Genomic DNA, 8,859 nt, shown 5'->3' on the forward strand with positions numbered 1-8,859 from the left:
TTATGCATTCCTATTCCATAATATATCCAGGTGTCGATGGACGTAGCAACGATCGATTCTCCAATGTGGCCGCCGTTCGCTTTTTGGAAGCCATGAATAAAATATCCTGGTCCATTTAATCTTCCCTCTTTCTGCGAGGGACCTTTCTCCCATTTTTTCTTCTTTCGAAGCTCCTGGACTTTCTCTTCATCTTCGAAACTCTTCTTCTCCGAGAGCCTTCCTATAGATCGCTCTATTTTCCTTTTAATTTCGACCTTTGCCCTCTGGCGCAACCGCTCCTAGGCAAAAACTCAATGTCCGCAGTCCGATATATCTCCGCGCGTCTCTTCAGCATTGTAACTTTTGTAGACGGATGTACCTGCTCCAGACTACACCATTCGAGGAAGCAGTCTCTACCTACATCGTACTCGCTACTCGGTAGCAGCTTACAGAAAGGACACCGAGGAGGAGGGCGGGAGGGCGGTAGGGCGGGAGGCGCGACACAAGAGGTCGCTATAATGAGCGGGGCGAGATCTCTCGACATCTGGGTCAAGCGGCACCGACGCATAGCATAGGCACAGCATAGGCACAGCATAGGCGTACGTAGCTCTGCGCTGCACCATGCATATTGCTCGGAGCTTCCACTCTGTCGAAGGTCCTCTCTTCTTTCCCGTTTAACTGCAAATGAGGATAGCTGCGTTTTTAACGATCAAAAAGACTAAAGAGATCGTTACACTGCACTCTTAAAAAGTCTCGAGAGATTTCAATGACAGATATCAATCATATATTGAATGGAAAAGAAATTAAGGGAAGACACAGTCGAATTGCCAAGAGAAGCTTCTACGAGAGAGAGAGAGAGAGAGAGAGAGAGAGAGAGAGAGAGAGAGAGAGAGAGAGAGAGAGAGAGAGAGAGAGAGAGAGAGATCAGTAGAGGTAGGACGGAGCGTGGGATTCACTGCTCTGAGGTTTCTCCTGGGCAGTTCAGAGTACCTCGGTTCAAAAAATAGGGGCTGTCATACCGTGATCCCGTTTCTCCTCTCCGATCCTCAGAGTTTCCCCTCGAACTAATTCCATCGAGACTTCAATGCGCCGAATTGGATCCAAAATATTTTCAAAGTCGAGCAGCTGCGCCTCGATGTCGTCCGGAGGTGGTTCGAACATCGAGGACATCCTGACAAGGGCAAAGGACGGCAATCTCCTTATTTTTGGCCAGAGTCGCAGATGGGGCAGTTATCGCAGTAAAGCAGCGAGTTGCCTCGTCGGGATAGAAATTCTGGTCGACGCGTCTAGGAGTCTTGACGCTTCGAGCACGCAGGGACCACCGGAAGACAAAGGGAACGGCGGCAAACTGCACCGATCGGACGGCATTCTCGTAATCGGTCCTGTTTTCAGAGTCGTCCTGTCCCTGTCGTCCCTTGCCCTGTGGCGCTCCGTGTGGCGCTCAGTGTGGCTTTTCTTGTGCCTCCGTGGGCAGCCATGCCAGAGAGACTTCCCCTGGACTTGCGAAAGCGAGCAACGGCAGCTCCCGAGCGCGAAGGCACTGGGCGGAGCTGCATCGTGGAATGTCAGCAGAATCACTGGAGTCGCATCTGGACGGTCTGGACCGTCTGGACTTGTAAATTCGCTTATGCGTGAGAGGAAGGCTGCATTGACAGAAGCAGTAGGCAGCGGCAGCCTTTGGAACTAGAAGGCCAAAACAGTCGAAAACAGACGAAGAGAGAGTGGCACGAAGAGAGGGAACAGTGAAGAGTCGATCAGGGCGGCCTCATGATCCCCTCCCCCCCCCCGCGCGCGCTCCTCTCCTCCTGCTCAGGTGGCCTGATATTGCAAATATATTTCCTCGAACGTCTTGGCGTGGAAGCGCTGCTTATAATTATAACTGCATCGACTCTGCAATTCTCAATAAATGGCCTCACTTTCGGAAAAGACCGGAGGCCGTAAGTACAACCAAAGGAACGGCCTGGCAAGAGTTATGCATATTTTATTCTCCTCTGTCTTCTCTCTCTTCGTTAGAAGTGCAACCCAAGTTTTGGTTGGAGCTTCCTTTCTCCTTCGCATTTTCTTCCTTTCGCTTGCCCGAAGACCGAATAGAGCTTCCTCCTTCTTCCATCGTCTTCCTTTTACTATTCGTTTTCCATCTTCTTCTTCAGGCAGAAATTCTACGTGGAGCAGATGAAAACGAATGCGGATCGAATTGCCAAGCCATAGGACGAAACCCTTCTATGTGACTAATCGCACAATTAGGTCGTCACTCATTTGGACCTGGAGGGGAGTCGATTGGTGCTTCGCTTCGAAATGAAGATACACTGAGGAACGTAAGGCAGCAGCAGCTGAGAAAGACGATGGCGAATCAAATCGCACAATCAGTCCCGTAACTTCAGAAAGACTCAGAATAAAAGATACCACGTGTGTGTGTGTGTGTGTGTGTGTGTGTGTGTGTGTGTGTGTGGGTGACGCGTAGAACGAGCAAGATCTTCGCTTAGAATTCATACAGAAGTTTTTCACTCTTTGACATTACATTACGGAGTGTCTTGAGTGACAAAAGGCTGGCAATCATCCTCAGGATGACAGTCACGTCCGTTATGGGGATTCAAGTACTGGAGGGCGGCACTTCGACGCGCAAAAGTACCGAAAGTACCGAAAGTACGAAAGTATACATGAAAGTTGTACGAAGAGGCAATTCGGATCGCGATTGGCCATCCAAGCGGGACTTTTTAAAGGAAACGCCTAATTTTCGGGAATTTCCTTAAAATCGGAATCTTAACTGCGGGACGAATCACTCTCGTTCCGTGCGACGCATTGCGGCTTCGAGAGGGTCGGAGATTCAGCGAAGGCGGTAAAAGGCGCTTCGAACGTTATCTCACAATCAGTCCCAGGCGGCCATTTGTTTGGCTGTGTTGATCGAGCCCACCGGCATTTCTAGTCCGATACAGGAAGGAGGGCTGGGGGCAGCGTTTATGGTCTCGCGCGTTATTCACTAGACCCTGAACAACCCTGAACAACCCTGAACAATCCTGAACAATCCTGAACAATCCTGAAGCATCAACTGACAATCAGCTCGCTCGGTTCGCCAAGATAGCGTATCTCGTAGACGAGGAGGGAGGGACACGACAATCCGTACCGAGTACGATCTCTCCCGCCACCCTTTCAACCACTCCCACTTGTCAGAACTTTCGTCTTTCATCCTTACCTTCACCCGTGTACTGTCACACGTTGCCTCCTTCGCAAGCCTCGAAAATGTCCATTTTACGAAGACAATAGGCAAGCGGGCTCGCATCTCGATCGCATCTCGAGCGCATCTCTGCCTGCAATGAGTAGCAATCGCGATTTGGAATTCCAGACGCGCGTGCGCGTGTTATAAGCACGCGTAGCGAACCGTCACTTGGTCGCGTGCGCGCGTGCGCGCGTGCCCGGTAGCGTGCGGTATTCTCCTTCTGATAAATGTGCACCTTGGGAAAAAAAGAGTACGACGACTGGTCGTGGCATAAAAATGACCGACGAATGATACCAGTAATGACTATCCTTAAAAAGTAGTAACAAATAACAACGAATAGTAGCGATTTACAACTGGTAATAGCGGAAACAACAAAAGAACCACCACCAACAACAACAATAATAATAATAAATATAATAATAGCACTCACTATATAGTCAGTGTTACCAAGTTTAGCGGCTACTAAAAAAGTAGTTGAACGATGCCATTTGCATTATGTGCACCGTACACGTTCTAGGATTTCAATATTTCAGTATCCAATTTGAGCGCATTGACGGTCCAGGATTAAATATTCCGCAGGACGTAATACCCCAAGTTGTATGTATACGTCCACTCCACACACAGACGGGTATATCGCTTCCGATGAAAAGTGTACGAGATGCCGTTGGCCAAACGGACAGATCTCACGAAGCAATATCTACAGGTTTCTACTTTTCCAGAGGAGCCTTAACCACGGCCTACTTTTTCCCCTGATACGAGAAAATAGAGAAAATGAGTAAGACGCATGGTGCCTTTATGATACGTCACTCAGGTACCGTCAGTCAAGTAATTGGAAAATCTACCCAAAAAGCTATTCCTCGGAATGTCAATTCTTTTTAATTCGGTGTTCATCAATTTCTTCTTCAATTCGCTCGTGATCGGATCTCGTACACATTCCAACCTTACTCCCCCTCGATGTTTTGCAAATATTAAACCAATTTGTAATCTACACGCGTGTACGCGCTGCCCTTTGGTGCGCTTTGGTGCGCCGTTACTGACAAGTCTTCTGACCCTAGAGTTTCCAAATTTAGGAGATCGTATGACACGACTCTACGCTTCCTTTAGAGACATTCGTAGAAGGCAGGCAACGAAGCCGATCCCACGGAAGCATGCGAGCATTATTATTAGGCACACCCTCCTTGATCACTTCGATACGCCGTAATCCTGACTCGTCTTCGTACGAAGCACTCGCTCAGTCGATCAACATCCACCAGGAGTAGTGGCAGCCAAATTGCAAACCCTCGGGAATAGATAGCGAAGGCTCGGCAGTTCACGTTTTTTTTTTTTTTTTTTTTTTTTTTTTACAAATTGACAGGTTCGAGCGCTATCCTAATCGATTTTTCAGGGCTTTCCCCAATATTTACACTTTCGTCCTTCTTTCCTCTTCCTTTTGACCTTCCATTCGTTCAGGTATCCTTGTCAGGTCTCTTTTGTTGCGAGGAATGAGTCAGGCGAATGATATATCGAAAGAGAGGACCTCTGAAACATTTTAACAAACCGATAACTCGATCCTCTCCGATTGTCGGAACAACAATGACTAAATAATCGATCGTTCGTGGTTTGTGCTGAGAGGTCGCTGGCCACCTGAACTACCTGAACTTCCTGGCGTGCCTGGCGAGAGAGCTTCGCTCACTGCGAGTGACAATTTATTTTCGAAGCGCAAAAGCATTCGGTTCGCAACAGTTCAGCCCCCATTCCCGCAGCAACGGAATTAAACGAAGTCAACCGACTTTTTATCGTTTCATCGGTTTGCCAATTCATTTCGTTCAGCCCAATGCCTGTTTTCCATCGGATGTCTTTTTTAAGCAAACACGAATGTAACGCTTCTCAAGGCACAATCGATTCGTTCGGCCTCGAGTGAAGAAAGAGAGCCTTATGCTAAGCGAGGAAGAGAACAAATTTCGTCCGCGCTCACAATTTTTTCAGAGATTCTCTAACTTCTTGGACGCTAACTAAAGTGTTGCGGTGAGGCGAAGATACGTTTATGCATATGCGAAGGGATCAAATCGATTTATGACGCACGTATCCTCGATCAAGGAACGTGCAGTAACCTGCAAGCGAATCTGCAAATCATTCGTGCAAGCGCGTAATCTGTCGCAGTGGAACTTCCGACTTCTCTCCCTGACATGAAAACTACTGTGACACCTTAACCCTTAGTAGTCCGCCGCTATAATGTCATTTAGCGTTACCTGATGACTCGTACATATCGACCACTACGTTAATATATACATATGTGGATGGGAATGTGCACGGAAAGATGTAATATTTCGACTTTCGAAATGCCGGCGGTTTAAGGGTTAACGAACATAGTGCAGTGATTCGGTGAGGCAAGAAGCAGTATGGTGACGTGTGTGCATTCATGGGAATCTTTCGAGGAGCATACGAAGCATTCCTGTAGTTTTCAATGTTTCGATATTTATGTTTATGTCAGCGTCTAACTGCAAGAAGAGATCTGCGGCCGAAGTAACCAATATAGGCGTCAATGAGAGAATCGCAATGAAAATACCTTAATTGTAGATGAACACACGTCGTCTCCATGCGACCCGTTCCGATCCAATGCAATTAAATGTCTGCGAAGTTGAGGCGACGAAATTTCCGGGACAAGTCGTCTTTCCAGTTTTTCCACTCGAATCGCGTTACCTGACACGTCTCTTCGGTGTTCACTTTCCCTCATGTAATGTTAATCCTGGTTACACGTGCACCGCGGAAAGCAATAGAATACCAGAGAGGGCAAACGGAGAGTGCGATACGGATTATTAATATATATCACTTTTATTTTCCCGTAGTTCCACAGTTCCGCACAATGCTTAACAGTTTTACGTTTTACGTCTTACGAATGCAATCTATTCAATGCGAAGCTTCACACTTGACACCTTGCACAATTAACGACTAACGATTTACGATTCACTAAGAAATACTCTACTGGAAGCCTCCGTTCGTTGCGCACCGCATTAATGCGAAGTGCTTTTTGCCAGTTGCTCGTCCGTTCGATGAAAAAGTTCGAACTAACTCGACGAGGGCAAGTCGCGCCGTCAACTGACTCTCGTTCACCCGCCACCCCGGACATCGGCACGCGACGTCAGCCACTGCTGCCATCTCGCGCATTGCCTACTGCGCATTACTTCTCCCGGCCTCCGCGCCCCAACCTCATCCCCGTGAATCGCCTCGCCTTTGCTCGAATTTAGTACGACTAGCACCGACTACTGATTAGCCCTCTCTCGCTTCTTCTTTTGCAGGTCGTAGTACGCCGATCGTTCTAGTCGAAAACATTTTTTTCCAATGAAATTAAGAAAATCTAACGAGGAGTACATACAACGGTCGCGGAACACTTGAGCATCAAAGTGCCAGAGACAGAGCTTATGTACGAGTATGTATGGCCCATGTTAGGTGATCGATCGGCCTTAATGATTGCAATGATAGGAGGAGGATGATTTGACTGTCTCTTTAAGGACGGATGAAGATCACGTTGAAGGTATCACGATAATAAACGTAACATTCTTCCTTTCCTGCGTTCTTAAGCCTGGTAGCGAGTTTTCAAACCGACGAAACGCAAAGGTGGAATTTCCTCGGGATTGCTCTGTTTCGTTGCAGCAGGAGTTACTGCAATGGAGCGTTTCCAAGCTGAACGAGTGTTCCAGCTATTCACCCTCCATACGTGTAATTTGAAGGCCGACTCAATGTTACTGAATTGCGTACTCACGTACGGCCGTAAACTAAGTCAATACATATGTATTATACAGCTCATTTTTTTTCGTCTGGCTTTCCGAAGTTATTCACGAATTTTTTTTCTGATTTTCCGCAATGAGTTAGGCAAACGAAAAACTCAGAGCCTCTGGCAGTTCTTATTAATTCATACGGAAGGTAACTCGAGCGCCTAGAGTCTAGACCACTCAAGATGAAAATGAGGCCGGGACCTGCACGCACGAAAATTAACTTTGCGCGACTCACTCTAAGCGCGTTGAGCTTACCGACCTCAGCCTTATTTGCAATGCGATGCATCTGTGCACGTTAGTCCATAGGCTTAGAGATTTTCTTATGAATTGACATTTTTCATATAAAAAATATATTAGAAGTATGCATAATAAAAGATTTTCCAACTCGATCTCTATATCGCTGCGATACAGGAGACGGGAACTTATTAGTAAAATAGCAAAAGTCCCGTAATAAGAGTGACGTGATTTTTCGTCTCACGGGGAGGATGTACCCGAGGAAGACTTCTCCACGGATCGGCGGAGTCCCAGGTGAGATACCGGCGCTTAGCTGGAGAGAGGTTAAGGCCAGGGGAGGAGCCACCTGAACCGATTTATGGTTCTTGGGCCCAGCTGTTGCCCGATGTCCCGGGGAAGCGGCCGTGGAGAATCTTTCGATCTTTTACCTACCGATTCGCTAAGAAACGCTCTCGGTTTAGTTTAAAGGAGCTACTCGAGGGAAAGGATAATAGTTATCGACTACAAGCAATCAAAATGATAAGTTCCCGAATTTGGCGGTTGCCAGAGCAGGCCGATCGAGGTGCCTCGAGCTCCCGGGTCATTTCTTCATAGTTTCTCCAGCTGTTTTTCTTATACGGTGCAGAAAACTCTCGCTTCTACGGGGCTCGCGTTGCTCTCGCAATATCCAGAAAATCCTACCGATGTTCTCCGTGTGTTTCGGAGGTGCAGTGCCCACTTGAATGTCCTCTGGATGCAGTTCTCGGCCTTCACGGATCAGCTGAATCCGGGAAGCCCCTTCCGTGCCTCCAGTAGCGTTTCTCGATTTTACGCAAACTCCAAAGATCAGCAGCTGCAGTTGCGTCTCTTGAATTTACGCGTCCCCGAAAAGTTCGACAGCTATCGTCTCTTCTCTGACAGGTTCCGTCGGAGCTCTCGTTTTGGCGAAATTGAGACTGTTCCATCTCAAAATCCCATGACATATCGGCTCGTCAGTTCCCAGTGAAATACGAATTGGCTGGCATCCGCCTGGCACGCGGATGCATGGACGAAGGGTGGACGGCCGAAGGCGACGTAGGTTAGCTCTCGGATTTATGCGCTATCGGTATCGAGTTACGAAAATACGTTACATGAGGCAGAGATAAACTTGTGATAATCTTTCTGGGCCATTGAGGTAAAGGTGACACGTGACACGTGTCGCATGTGCCACGCGCCACAAACTCGTACATACTGTATGCGAGAATAGCTCGGGAACAAGTTGCTAAATAGCAGGGGAGTTTTGGCGAGAGCTCTGCGATCGTGGAAAGGCTGCTGACCGCCTCACGAATTACGAGTTGCGGCAGTTGGGCACGAAAGGGTGTATTATGGAAGGGACACATCGATCACCGGCATCCCTATAAGTCCATCGTAATTGCCGAAAGGACGTTTACGCGGAACACAGCTAAAACTGCCAAACTTTCGAATCTAGCCAAATCTCAGTCAGTCAATCCCGTCCGCCTTCGGCCCCCTAAGCTGATTAAGCTGCCTCGTCGCTCGGTGGCTCATCGACTAGCGACTCATCATCGCATCGTCTGTCTCTTGCTTCTCCGACCACTGAAGCTTCGGACTTCTCACTGATGAGATAATATAACTCCAGAGGCCATACGACAAAGCACTGTGCTCCATCCGATTTACCCCCCCCCCCCCCCCCCCCTACCCCCC

At 48.0% G+C, this 8,859-nt stretch overlaps 1 protein-coding gene across 3 annotated transcripts in view; it reads right to left on the reverse strand.

Annotated features, from left to right (window-relative positions):
• The window catches only part of LOC107274014 (chaoptin), a 23,161-nt gene extending 16,660 nt beyond the window's left edge, over positions 1 to 6,501 (reverse strand). The window contains exon 1 of one of the 3 annotated variants that reach the window (XM_025091300.1): positions 5,739 to 6,342. The gene's annotated coding sequence lies outside the window, so the exon portion shown is untranslated. Of the gene's footprint in view, positions 1 to 5,738 lie in introns of all 3 variants that reach the window. The other 2 variants (XM_015752729.2, XM_025091302.1) reach the window with 2 other exon arrangements.
• Between the last annotated feature and the right edge of the window lie 2,358 nt (positions 6,502 to 8,859).

This window comes from Cephus cinctus, unplaced genomic scaffold, assembly GCF_000341935.2.
Source record: "Cephus cinctus unplaced genomic scaffold, Ccin1 Ccin1_scaffold1987, whole genome shotgun sequence".
Lineage (NCBI taxonomy): Eukaryota > Metazoa > Arthropoda > Insecta > Hymenoptera > Cephidae > Cephus > Cephus cinctus.